We start from the raw sequence: 14,561 nt of genomic DNA on the forward strand, positions 1-14,561 counted from the left end.
AATTTTTAACTTAAAGTCTGCTTTGTTTGATGTAGCTATAGCAACTTCTGCGTTCTTTTGGTTTGCACTTGCCTAAAACATCTTTTCCATCCTTCATTCCCAGTCTTTGTATGTTCTTAAAGCTAAAATAAGCTTCTTATAGGCAACAGATTGTTGAATATTCGTTTTTAATTTATTCAGCCAATCTTTGTCTTTTGATTGGAGACTTTAATCCATTTACATTTAAAGACATTATTGATAGGTAAGTACTTACTGTTGCAATTTTGTTCATTGTTTTGTTTTGTAGGTTTTTTGTTCCTGCTTCTTCTCTTGCTGTCTTCTTCTGTGATTTGATGAATTTTCTAGCAACATACGTTGGCTCCTTTGTCATAATCTTTCCTGTTATTTCATACAGGTTTTTCCCTGTGGTTAATACGAGACTTACATAAAATAGATTTATAACATCCTATTTTAAGGTTGTTATAAATAGGATAGCATACAGAAACTTTGTACTTTTACATCTCCTCTGACCCCTGTTACATTTTAGGTTATTGATGGTGCCATTTACATCTTTTTTATACTATATATCCAATAGCAAATTAATTATGGTAATTATGCACCACCATCATATTAGATAATCTTCGACTATACTAATTACCAGTGAGATTTATACATTCATGTATTTTTGCGATGTTAATTACCATCTGCTGTCCACCAAGCCTCCTGGCCAGACAGGGCCATCCACTCTACTCTGCGAATGGAAAGAGTCTGTGGCTAGAGGCTCTATGCAGATTCACTTTGGGCTCCCCGCCCATAGTAACTGTAGGCCCCGGGGACCCTCTTGTGTGACCCTGTGACTATACAGGGAACAGGCAATGCAGTTGGAATGTAGCCATTCCTCTTAAAGTTCTAACACTTTCCTTTGTGGTCTCTGTGTGTCCAAGATACTTTACCTCCCCGCCCCCTGCGCCCCGGATTCTTGTATGGTGTCTTGTCTAAGGGTGCTTGCTAGTTGGTCTTCTTGTGAGGGAGATGATGTTGGGGACAACCTATGCTGCCATATAGACGCATGATTTATTTTCACTTCTCTGCTGCTACCAAATTGCGGAAGCTCTTCAAAAGAATTTCCCCTTATATATAACTATCTCTTGGAATCCCTTGATCAACATGCCTAAGATCAAATCATGACTTCTTGATTTCCATTTCCCATGTTTTTTCCAAATACATGAAACTTTGCTTTTATGCTTAACTTAGTCTTAGAATCTTACTGTTCAAAATGAAACCAAAAAATGGGGCATTTGGATCTCAGTTGGAAAGGAGGAATATATTTTTTTACATTAAAAAGAAAACTTAGGATTTCCCATCCCGGTGCAGTGGTTAACGAATCCAACTAGGAACCATGAGGTTGCAGGTTCGGTCCCTGCCCTTGCTCAGTGGGTTAACGATCCGGCGTTGCCATGATCTGTGGTGTAGGTCACAGATGTGGCTCGGATCCCGCGTTGCTGTGGCTCTGGCGTAGGCCGGTGGCTACAGCTCCGATTGGACCCCTAGCCTGGGAACCTCCATATGCCACGGGAGCGGCCCAAGAAATAGCAAAAAGACAAAAAAAAAAAAAAAAAAAAAAAGAAAGAAAGCTTAGCTCTCAAACCCACTTTCCATTAGCTTGCAGAAACACTCTTCATAAGATGGTTTATAGCTGCAGTAAAGGGTCATAGTTTCTACTCTGTATGTGTGATGTCACCAAAACACTAATTAAACCCCAAAATACCTGAATAAAATGTATCCTGTCCTCATTCAGATGAAAAGAGTTGAGACTCTCTTAACTGTTTTGCTTTACTATTTCTAATTGTATTAGAAGTTCATTCCTTAATGTCAAAATAAAGTCAATTAGTGCTTTTTAAGCATTGTACATCAAAGTAATACCTCTTTAAAATTAAAACTATTTCAGGCTTATTTTAGAAGATGAATAGCTAAATTGGTAGTTCCTTTATCATGTGGTTAGAAAATAGAAAAGTAAATTGACTAAATAGAATTAACATGTTCAGATACCTTTATCTTCAGTAATAGAACAGCTAGGGGAGTTCCCGTCGTGGCTCAGTGGTTAACGAATCCGACTAGGAACCATGAGGTTGTGGGTTCAATCCCTGGCCTTGCTCAGTGGGTTAAGGACCCGGTGTTGCCATGAGCCGTGTAGGTTGCAGACGTGGCTCAGACCCTGCATTGCTGTGGCTCTGGTGTAGGCCAGTGGCTATGGCTCCGATTCGACCCCTAGCCTGGGAACCTCAATATGCTGCGGGGGGTGGCCCTAGAAAAAGGCAAAAAGACACACACAAAAAAGAATAGAGCTAAAAAAAAAAATTCTAATTTCAAAAACATCAGTAAATATTTAGTAGATAGAAAAAGAGCAAAAATGTAGTTTTAGGTATCTTTGGTAAACCGTAAATAAAATTATATTTTAATCTTCTGAGACCAGTAACTTTGTCCTATATACTCTCTTCTACTCATTACTCTTACTATGCAAAGATTTGCTTTTACTTGTTTTGAGCAGTTTCAACACAGTAGGTATTATTACTCTTGTTGGATTTTCTTATGCTGTAACAGAATCAGTTATTCGTCTATTTATATATCATATAGATGACATAATTGCATTTATTATTTACTAGTTTTATTATTTCATTTTAGTGTTTAATTCTGATTTTTACATCTGGAATCTTTGCTGTTTCATCATGAAAAATCCAGCTGTTGTCCTTTGAGTTCTTCATATACATTTCTTCCCAAAGTCCATCTATAATGGTTTATAGAGATACAAAGGTTCAGTCAGAGTTGTATGAGAGTGTGCAAGACTGCATTCTCAAATGTCCCATTTGTATATACATATGTGTTTAGTGTATTAGGACCATGAAATTTGGGAACTGGGAAATATTCAGAGATTGCTTACTCAGTCCTCTGATTTTCTAAGAAAACAAGGCTTGAAGCTCATGTAGAATTACAGAACTTTTTTTTTAAGCACTTCTATTTCTTTTTTTTTTTTTTTTTTTTTTGGTCTTTTTTTTTTTGGTTTTTTTGCCTTTTCTAGGGTTGCTCCCATGGCATATGGAGGTTCTCAGGCTAGGGGTCTAATTAGAGATGTAGCTGCCAGCCTACGCCAGAGTCACAGCAACGTGGGATCCTAGCCTCGTCTGCAACCTACACCACAGCTCATGGCAACGCAGGATCCTTAACCCACTGAGCAAGGCCAGGGCTCGAACCCGCAACCTCATGGTTCCCAGTAGGATTCGTTAACCACTGAGCTACGAGAGGAACACCTAGAGTTACAGAACTCTTAAAGCTGGGACTCAGATTCATTTCTTTGGGATTTAAACTCAAAATCCAGTAACATGCTATCCTGAGCCAAGCAGCTGGAATTTCTGCAAACTATTTAGTAAAAGTGGAGGGAGCCTCCCATAGGCAGCATGGGCAGTAACAAATGATGACAACTAGCACTTCATTACCAAAGGAAGAAAAGGAAAATGATTAAAAGCATAAAGTAGCAAGTCTTAAAATGTGTTCTGCAAACTCCTGGGGAGTCCTCTATCTCCCACTGGCCTGGATTCTAAAATGAATGGACAGCCACCCAAGCCAGGCCTTAAGCATTGGAGGGGCCATGAGGGAAGGGGCCGAGGCCTGAGAAATTTGCGTGGGCATGACAACACATGTGTGTATGTGAGAGAGGAAGGGAGGCAGGCAGGCCAGTTAATCTTAAGTCCTTGATGAAGCACTAAAAATTATTAAGTATTAACCCTTGAATGCATGTCTTTTTAGTATTCTTTGGGAGAAACACAAAGACTTCTGTTGCATATCAAAATGTGATGGTTGTCTTAACGAAGAGCATGAGTGAGAGCTGAACTCATCATTTTTTTTCACGGAATTCCAATTGAATAACAACTGACAGACAAACTATGGTTCTTGAGACTTCAGTATTTGACAGACACTTTCTCAAAATGAACAAAGTAATAAGCCTGTCACTTCAAGAAAAAACAAAGGTATTTGTTACCAGTGACAAAAATTAGATATTTCAAGCCCAAAATCAGAATTTTGGAAAACTTTATATCCACCATCATAAAAAATAGTTAAGATCATTACACATCTCACTAGGAAAATCTTTAACAAATACAATTTTTTTATATTATATAATGAAATGTGTGACCATTTGTGGATCTTCATCAGCCGGTGAGCCAGTATTGTCCAACTGACCACTATTAAAAAAAAATCATCCAGGCTAAGAAAACGCATTCCAAGTACAAGATATATCAATGGATTTTAAGGTAAAAGCATATGAAAAGTTCATTGATATGATTTCAGATACTACCTTACAACTGACCTTTAAGAACTTGTCAAGTTTTGGTGTAATGCCAAAGAAAAACATCCTCAGTTATCTGGGAAGACTACTAAAATACTTACTTTTCCAATTACATATCTCTGTGAAGTCAGATTTTCCTCCTATACTTCAATCAAAACAACATGTTATGACAGATTCAGCAAGAGCAGATTATTCAGTTTTCTTCCATTATACCAGGCATTGAAGAGATTTGCTAACATGTAAAAAAACAGTGCTTCCTTTTAAATTTTTGTAAAGAAAAATTATTTTTGTTACAATATTTAGGTTGATATTTATTGTTTATTGCATTTTTGATAAATTAATAGAAATTTAAAATTTTGCTCATACAGTAAAATCAGTGGATATAACTCAAGAAGCCAGTTTACTGTGGTCCTATTTAAGAGTATAAAAGGGGTTCTGAGACTGAGCAGGCATAGAATATTAACCATTGTCAGTACACAGCACCAAGGCAACCAAGGCCTTGTCCAATCTTTTCTTCAAGTAGTCAGGAATATCATTCTGCTGGCAATGTTTGTTTTCTGTAGCTATTTTTTTAAAGGAATTAAGAAAGCACATAGTTCATTTTTCAAGGCTTCTATCAAAAAAAAAAATTGTTTGAACCCTTAGGATACTTTCAGCTCCAAATAACAGAACATCTAACGAACTGGTTTAAATGATAATTTATAATTTTACTTCACTTAAAGATTACAGATGTGACAGGCTCCAGAGCTGGTTAATTCAGAAGCACCCAGTTTCTTTCCCTCTGTCTACTCTCCTGTCTTCAGCCTGGCAGCAAGAGGGCTGCAGCAGGTCCAAGTACCATAGTCAGAAAGGTGGTATATACTGGTGAAGAGGAATGTTTTCCCTGTATTTCCACTTTAGAAGCAAGAAGTCCAGAACCTGCCTGATGGACTTCTCCTCATGCCTCAATGGCCAGCATCAAGGCACATTGCCCATCCCTAAACTTGTCATTTCCAGGGACTATGGGGGACTTAAAATAATCATTTTTAGGGACATAGGTAAAAGGAATTCATCCATAATGACTCATTAAAAACAAAAAATCCTTTCTACTTATCCAATTAATGACATTCATTTTCACAGATGCCCCAAAACAGAGGCAGTGTGAAAATCTGAGGAAAGAATTCTAAGCCTGAGAATCAGGAGCCCTGGGGTCTGGTCTGACACTGGGTCCTTTCCTGTTGGGGCTATTGCTCCCTCACCTCTAAAATGAAGGCTTGGATTAGAGTACTGGTTTTGAGATCCTCTGCTTCCTTGGTTCCTTCACTCACTCCTTCATTCAATAATATTTATAGAATGCTTACTCTATTGCGGAAGTCACCAGGAAGGATATAAATATGCACTAGAACATTGCCTGTTTAACCACAACAGATGTTCCTCTTACACCACACATTGAAAACCCCAAGGGGTGTATGATCCAAACTCTTTTTTCACTTGTAGAATAAATTGTTTAATGCCTTCAGCAAAGTGCCCTTGCCACAAAGGACATTAGCAAACAGATCATGAAAGTTCTCTCTCATCTTATGAAAATATAAAATGTACTCAGAAGTGACAACATATACTCACAAATATGTTCGAAGAAGAAAAGTCTTTGTCTCAGGGAAGATGCTGGCAGGCCTATCTGTGATTGTTGGAGTTCCCTCGGTAACAGAAAGAGCATGATGCAGAGAAGCAAGCTATTAAGGGAACAGACAATCATGAGAAATGAGACCTAAGGGCATGCTTACATTTTATTTTTCAGATTAGATGCTTATAAAGGTTTTATTTATTTAAACCAGGCTGCTAAAATTTTGCAGACCTTTCTCATGTGTAGTGTTGGTTAATTTTTCATGTCACATGAAGAGCTGAGATAGCTAGGAGTATTCACCTCAGAGCTTAGACTCATAATGTGATCATTCCTGCAAGTAATATTTGAATTACTGTCAGGTGAGGCAGGGCTTTTTAAAATTGCTTTGTGATCAATAAGTGGATCATATAGGGAGAAAGATTTAGGGGCACTGAAAAGATCTTTTGAACTATTACAACTATCAACAATGCCTTATAAACATTCCATTATTAAATGTCATAAGTTCTTCCATCATTGAACATTGTCAAGTAGAGGCTGAATAACCTATCAGCAGCATTGTGGAGAGTTTCTTCATATGATCTGAACTTGAACAAGATGATTTGGAAGGAAGGTCATCTCTCTAGTTATTACCACAACCATGAGACATCTGCTGGCTGGGATCATTAGCAGAAAGCGATTTATTTACAAAATATTCATTAAGCACCTACTGTGTGTTACTGTTCTAGACACTAGAGATACAGTAAAAAACAAAACTGACAAGGTCTCTCAGGATACTTATGTTCTAGGGTAGGCAGGTAAGCACTGAACTATTAAACAAGATAATTTCATATTATGATGAATGCCACATTAGGATACTGGGACAATAACTAAAATGAAAAATAAAGAATCAATTGCAGAATAAATGAGGCTGAGGAATGAATACTTGAACTGGAAGACATACTGGTAGAGCAGAATAAACAGAGAACAGAATGAGGAAAAAAGAAATGAGGGCAGTCTAAGAGACATCTGGGACAACATTAAATGCACCGACATTGGGTCCCAGAAATAGAAGAGAGAAAGGGCCTGAGAAAATATTTGAAGCAACAGTAGCTGAAAACTTCCATAACATGAAAAAGGAAACAGTCAACTCCGGGGAGCATAGAGTCCCATAGAGGATAAAACCAAGGAGGAACATGCTGAGACACTATTAATCAAATTGACAAAAATTAAAGACAAAGATAAAAAAAGCTGCAAAGGGAAAGCATCAAATAACATACAAGGAGATCCCCATAAGGTTATTAGCTAATTTTTCAGTAGAAACTCTGCAGGCCAGAAGGGAGAGGCATGATATATTTGAAGTAGTGAAAAGAAAAAACCTACTACAACCAAGAATGCTTTACCCAGCAAGGCTCTCTCATTCAGATTCAGCAGACAAATCAAAAGCTTTACTGATAAGCAAATGTAAGAGACTTCAGCACCACCAAACCAGCTTTACAGCAAATGATAAAGGAACTTCTCTTGGGGGAAAAAAAGGCCACAACTAGAAACAAGAAAATTGTGAATGGGAAAGCTCATCAGTAAAGGCAAACATGGAGGAAATGTAGGAAGTCATCCACACACAAATATGATATCAAAACCAGCAATCATGAGAAGAGCGGGTACAAATGCAGGATATTGGAAATGCATTTGAAATTGAGACCAGCAACTTAAAACAATCTTGTATTTAAATGGACTGCTACATCAAAATATCATGGTAACTGCAAGCAAAATCTACAATAGATGCTCAGACAAAAAAGACAACACTAAAGACAGCTATCAAATCACAAAAGAACAAAAGAGGAAGGGAAGAAAAAAAGACCTATAAAAACAAGTCCAAAACAATTAACAAAATGTCAATAAGAACATACATATTGATAATTACCTGAAATGTAAATGGACTAAATGCTCCAACCAAAAGACATATACTGGCTGAAAGGATACAATAACAAGACCTGTATATATGCTGTCTGCAAGAGACCTGCTTCAGATCTAGGGGCACATACAGACTGATAGTGAGGGGATGGAAAAATGGACTCTATGAAAATTGAAATCAAAAGAAAGCTGGAGTAGTAATACTCAGATAAAATAGACTTTAAAGACTATTAGGAGTTCCCATCATGGCACAGCAAAAGCAAATCCGACTAGGAACCATGAGGTTGTGGGTTCGATCCCTGGCCTTGCTCAGTGGGTTAAGGATCTGGCGTTGCCATGAGCTGTGGTGTAGGTTGTGGACACGGCTCAGATCCTGGGTTGCTATGGCTCTGATGTAGGCTGGCAGCAACAGCTCCGATTAGACCCCTAGCCTGGAACCCTCCATATGCTGTGGGTGCAGCCCTAAAAGGACAAAAATAAATAAATAAAGACTATTAGAAGACAAGGATACTATGTAATGATTAAGGGATAAATACAAGAAGATATAACAATGTAAATATATATGCACCCAGCATAGCAGTTGCCTTATATATTGAGTTGCTCCTAAGATCCATAAAAGGAAAAATCAATAATAACACAATAATACTGGGGAAGTTTTAACATTCCACTTACATCAACTGAAAATCATCCAGACAGAAAATCGATAAGGAAACAGAGGCCTTGGAGTTACCATTGTGGCCCAGCAGTAATAAACCTGAATAGTATCCATGAGGACATGGGTTCAATTCCTGGCACACCACTCAGTGGTTTAAGGATCTGGCATTTCTGTAAGCTGCAGTGTAGGTTGCAGTTGCAGCTCAGATCTGGCATTGCTGTGGATGTGGCATAGGCTGGCAGCTGCCACTCTGATTTGTCCCCTAGCCTGGAAACCTCCAAATGCCATAGGTGTGGTCCTAAAAAAACAGGGGAAAAAAAAAAGAAAAGAAAAGAAACAGAGGCTTTAGATGATACAATAGAAACAGACAGACTTAATATTTTTAGACCATTCCATCCAAAAACAGAATGCATTTTTCTCAATTGCACATGGAACATTCTCCAGGAAAGATCATGAGTTGGGCCACAAAACAAGCTCTGGTAAAATTTAAGAAAATTAAAATCATATTAAGCATCTTTTCCAATTATAACACTGTAATACTGGAAATCAGTAACAAGAAGAAAACTGTAAAAGACACAAATATGTGGAGGCTAAACAATATGTTACTAAACAACCAGTGGATCACTGAAGAAGTCAAAACAAACAAACCTAGAGACAAATGACAGCGAAGATCTGATGATCCAAACCTATGAGACACAGCAAAAACAGTTCTAAAAGGGAAGTTTATAGCAATACAATCTCACTTAAGGAAACAAGAAAAATCCCAAATAAACAACCTAACCTTACATCTAAAGCAGCTAGAGAAAGAACAAACCCCAGAGTTAGTAGAAGGAAAGAAATCATAAAAGATCAGAGCAAAATAAATGAGATAGAAATGAAGAAAACAATAGAAAAGATCAATGAAACTAAAAGCTGGTTCTTTGAAAAGATCAACAAAATTGATAAACCTTTAGCCAGACTCATCAAGACAAAAAGGGAGCAGGCTCAAGTCAATAAAATTAGAAATGAAAAAGAAGTTACAACTGACACCACAGAAGTACAAAGGATCATAAGAGACTACTACAAACAACTATGTGCCAATAAAATGGACAATCTGAAAGAAATGGAGAAATTCTTAGGTACAGTCTTCCAAGAGTACCTAAGAAATAGAAAATATGAACAGACCAATCACCAGTACTGAAATTGAAACCATGATTTAAAAAACTTCCAACATAGGAGGAACATGGTGGAGGATAATGTGAGAAAAATTTTGCTGTACAGTAGAAAATTGACAGAACACTGTAAACCAACTATAATGGAAAAAATAATCATTAAAAATAAAAATAAAATCTTCCAACAAACAGAAGTCCAGGACTAGATGGCTTTGTAGGTGAATTCTATCAAACATTTAAAGAATAGTTAACACCTCTTCTTCTGAAACTTCCAAAAATTGCAGAGGAAGGAACACTCCCAAACTCATTCCATGAGGCCACCAAAGTCAGACAAAGACACCACAAAAAAGGAAAATTAGAGGCTAATATCACTGCTGAACACAAACACAGGAATTCTCAACAAAATGTTAGCAAACCCAATCCAGCAGTTCATTAAAAGGATCATACACCATGATCAAGTGGGATTTATCCCAGGGATGCAAGTGTTTTTTCAATAGCCTCAAATCAATCAGTGTGATACACCACATTAACTAAAAAATAAAAACTATATGATTATCTCAATAGATGAAGAAATTCAATATGATTAACAAAAAAACCAACTTCCAGAAAGTGGGCATAGAGGGAGCCTACTTCAACATAATAAATGGCATATGTGACAAACCCACAGCTAATATACTTAGCGCTGAAAAGCTTAAAGCATTTCCTCTAAAATTAAGGACAAGACAGGGATGTCTACTCTTACTGCTTTTATTCAACATAGTTTTTGAAGTCCTAGCCATGATGGAGAAGAAAAAGAAATAAAAGGAATCCAAATTTGAAAAGAAGTAAAACCATCAGTGTTTGCAAATGACAGGATACTATACATTGACAATCCTAAAGATGCTACCAGAAAATTACTAAAGCTCAACAATGAATTCTATAAAGTTGCAGGATACAAAATTAATACATAGAAATCTCTCATGTTTCTCTACACTAACAGCAAAATATCAGAAAGAGAAATTAACAATACAATCCCATTTACCACTCACATCAAATAGAATAAAATATCTAGGAATAAACCTACTAAAAGAACCAAAAGACCTATACTCCAAAAACTGTAAGATGCTGATGAAAGAATATGTCATGTTCTTGAATTGGAAGACTCAAAATTGTAAAAATGACTGTACTGCAGATAGTCAATCTGTAGATTCAGTGCAATCCCTATCAAATTATTAAAAGCATTTTTCAAAGTACTAGAACAAAAAAAATTAAACTTGGCTGGAAACAAAAGACCCTGAATAGCCAAAACAATCCAGAGGAAGAAGAATAGAACTGGAGGAATCAGGCTCCTTGACTTCAGACTATACTGCAAAGCTACAGTCATCAAAACAGTATGGTACTGGCACAAGAATGGAAATATAGATCAATGGAACAAGATAGAAGGAAAATAAACCCACACACCTATGGTCAGTTAATCTAAGAAAAGGAAGCAAGAATAAACAATGGAGAAAAGAACATCTTCTTCAATAAGTTGTGCTGGGAACACTGGACTGCTACATGTAAAAGAATGAAATTAGAACATTCTCCAACATCATACACAAAAATAAGCTCAAAATAGATTACAGACTTAAATGTAAGACCTGATACTGTAAAATACTCTGAGGAAGACATAGGCAGAATAAATCACAGCAATATCTGTTTGGATCCACCTCCTAGAGGAATAAAAATTAAATAGGACCAAATTAAAATTAAAAATGTTTGCACAGCAAAGGAAACCATTTAAAAAACTGAAAAGATTAATCCACAGAATGGGAGAAAATATTTACAAATGAAGCGACTGACAAGGGATTAATCTCCAAAATCTACAAACAACTCATGCAGCTCAATATTAAATAAAAAATGAAAAATGGGCAGAACTAATGGACATTTCTCCAAAGGCAACATACAGATGGCCAAAAAGTATAGGAAAAGATGCTCAGTATTGCCAGTTATTAGAGAAATGCAAGTCAAAACTACAATGAGGTATTACCTCACACGGGTCAAAATGACCATCTTCAAAAAAGTCTATACAAACAGTAAGTAGTGAAGAGTGTGTAAAGACAATGGAACCCTCCTACACTGTTGGTAGGAATGTCAATTGATACAGCCAGTATGGAAAACAGTATGGAGGTTCCTTAAAAATTAAAGTTACCATATGATCCCGCAATTCCACACCTTGGCATATACCCAGAAAAGTCAAAATCTCCAATTTGAAAATGTGCCTCAATGTTCACTGCAGCACTGTTTACCATAGCCAAGACATGGAAGTAACTGAAATACCCATCAACAGAGGAAAGGATAAAGAAAATGTGGGGGGGGAGGACAAGATGGCGGAGGAGTAGGGGGACACGCTCGCCCTCTCCCACAAACACAACAAAAAAAGCACATCTACAGAAGAAATGACTCGCACAGAACAACAACCAATCGCTGGCAGAGGAACCTAAACTCCAATAACGGCAAGAAGTTCGTGACATTATTGGGCAGAACAGGAGAAAAGAGGAGAGTGAGAGAAGGTGAATCCGAGCGGGACGGGCGCTCCCGAAAGGGAACTGCGGAGGAGAAAGGGATCCCGCACCCTGGAAAGTCTCCTACCGGGGGAAAGATCAAACGAACCGGAGGAATCTCCAGATGCAGAGAAGAGTGTAGCAGTAAGTCGGAGTACGGAAAAACGATCAAGAACCCAACGGACCATCTGAACTACGGGCACAGTCACCAAAAATTGAGACGCCTGGGTGGGGGCTGGGCACCGAATCCTCGGCTCCAGAGGTTAGTCCCCGGGAAAGGGCCGGGGGACGCCTGGGTGGGGGCTGGGCACCGAGACCTCAGCTCTGAAGGTTGGTCCCCGAGAGGGGGCCGGGGGACGCCTGGGTTGGGGCTGGACACCGAGACCTCGCCTCTGAAGGTTAGTCCCCAAGAAAGGGCCGGGGACGCCTGGGGGGGGGGCTGGGCACCGAGACCTCGGCTCCAGAGATTAGTCCCCGGGCTAGGGGGCGGGGAAGAGCGGAAACTGCTTGGGAGGTCTCTAAACCATTTGACGGGGCAGAGACTGCCTGGGAGACTAGAAAACAAAGCTGTCGCAGAGGAAGGGAGCAATACTCTAGGGGCGGGGAAGTGGAAAGCCGCCTCAGAGGGAACCTGGGAGAAGAGCCTGGTCTGCGCCTGTGCTGGGGAGGGGAGAGAAGAAGGGGTGGGTCCCCATAGAATACCCCCCACGCCACAGCAAGCTTACAGGCCCGCTAGCTAGCAGAAAGCTGTGCTTCCCAGTGCATTCCCTCCCCCACCCCCGCCACCCCCTATGCTCTCGCCGAACCTGGGGCTGCCTGCCATCCAGGAGGGCTGGCCTCAACAATTGCCTGAAGCCTACCACCGCAGGGGCTCTCCCTGCACAGGCCTGCTTGCCCTTTGGAGGGGCTACACTTCCACAGAGCAGCACCAAACACCACCAGCCCCCTAGAAAAGGCCTACAGCCCAGAAAAGCTAGAACAAGCCTAGCCAGGCCGTGAATAGATCGAACTAATTCTCCGACGGTTTTTCTGAGACGGGCTCCCCCGGGGAGGAGCCTCTTGAGTCTCCAAGGGCCTTGCTACACGCCCAAGACCCCAGGGGGTGCTAAGACCTAGTGGACCAGCTGCATAGGACTGCCAGCTCCAGGCAGGACCCCCTGCAGCCCAGAAAAGCTGCAACAAGCCTGGCCGACTTGGGAAAAGATCTCAGACGGTCTTTCTGAGTCGGGCTGTCCTGGGGAGGAGCCTCTTGAGTCTCCAAGGGCCCTGCTACCCGCCCAAGACCCCAAGGGGTGCTGAGACCTAGTGGACCAGCTGCATAGGACTGCCAGCTCCAGGCAGGACCCCCTGCAGCCCAGAAAAGCTGCAACAAGCCTGGCCGAATCGGGAAAAGATCTCAGACGGTCTTTCTGAGTCGGGCTGTCCTGGGGAGGAGCCTCTTGAGTCTCCAAGGGCCCTGCTACCCGCCCAAGACCCCAAGGGGTGCTGAGACCTAGTGGACCAGCTGCATAGGACTGCCAGCTCCAGGCAGGACCCCCTGCAGCCCAGAAAAGCTGCAACAAGCCTGGCCGAATCGGGAAAAGATCTCAGACGGTCTTTCTGAGTCGGGCTGTCCTGGGGAGGAGCCTCTTGAGTCTCCAAGGGCCCTGCTACCCGCCCAAGACCCCAGGGGGTGCTGAGACCTAGTGGACCAGCTGCATAGGACTGCCAGCTCCAGGCAGGACCCCCTGCAGCCCAGAAAAGCTGCAACAAGCCTGGCCGACTTGGGAAAAGATCTCAGACGGTCTTTCTGAGTCGGGCTGCCCTGGAGAGGAACGTCTTGAGTCTCCAAGGGCCCTGCTACCCGCCCAAGACCCCAGGGGGTGCTGAGAACCAAGTGAAATCTGCTACCATCGTGGGGTGGACCTCCCAGTCCTGTCTGCCCTCAGGAAGTCCTCCTTTGCTTCAAAGAAACACTGTTAGTCCCATCAACACTCCAGAAAAGCCACACTGCCTCAAAAAAGATTGACCAACAACGACAGCCCTCAGGAAATATTCCAGGGCAGTGACAAGGCAAACACTACCCGATAAAGGAGAGTACAACTCCCTCAGGAGAAAGAAGACAACAAGCAAGATGAAGAAGCTGAGAAACCACCCCCAGTCAAACCAACAGGAGAACTCACCTAAAACAGTCAACAATGAAACAGACCTCTGCAGTCTGACAGACCTGGAGTTCAAAAGAGAAATAGTGAAGATACTGAAGGAATTAAGAGAAGATATGAACAGCAATGCAGATACCCTCAGAAAGGAGCTAGAAAATATAAGGAGGAGCCAAGAAAAACTAGAACATTCATTTGCAGAGATGCAAACTGAACTAGGGGCAGTAAAAACCAGAATGAATAATGCAGAAGAACGAATCAGTGATATGGAAGATAGAATAATG

The 14,561-nt window shown here is 40.5% G+C and overlaps 1 protein-coding gene and 1 long non-coding RNA gene across 5 annotated transcripts in view; one reads left to right on the plus strand and one right to left on the minus strand.

Annotated features, from left to right (window-relative positions):
* Positions 1-14,561, plus strand: part of FIG4 (FIG4 phosphoinositide 5-phosphatase) — a 152,871-nt gene that overhangs the window by 114,904 nt on the left and 23,406 nt on the right.
* Positions 2,266-14,561, minus strand: part of LOC102157516 — a 56,024-nt gene continuing 43,728 nt past the window's right edge. The window contains exons 2-3 of the long non-coding RNA XR_002343810.1: positions 5,921-6,030; positions 2,266-2,764 (exon numbers count right to left, since the gene is read on the minus strand). This is a non-coding gene — a long non-coding RNA (uncharacterized LOC102157516). The remainder of the gene's footprint in view (positions 2,765-5,920; positions 6,031-14,561) is intronic.

This window comes from Sus scrofa, chromosome 1 (genome assembly GCF_000003025.6).
Source record: "Sus scrofa isolate TJ Tabasco breed Duroc chromosome 1, Sscrofa11.1, whole genome shotgun sequence".
NCBI classification, from domain to species: Eukaryota; Metazoa; Chordata; class Mammalia; order Artiodactyla; family Suidae; genus Sus; species Sus scrofa.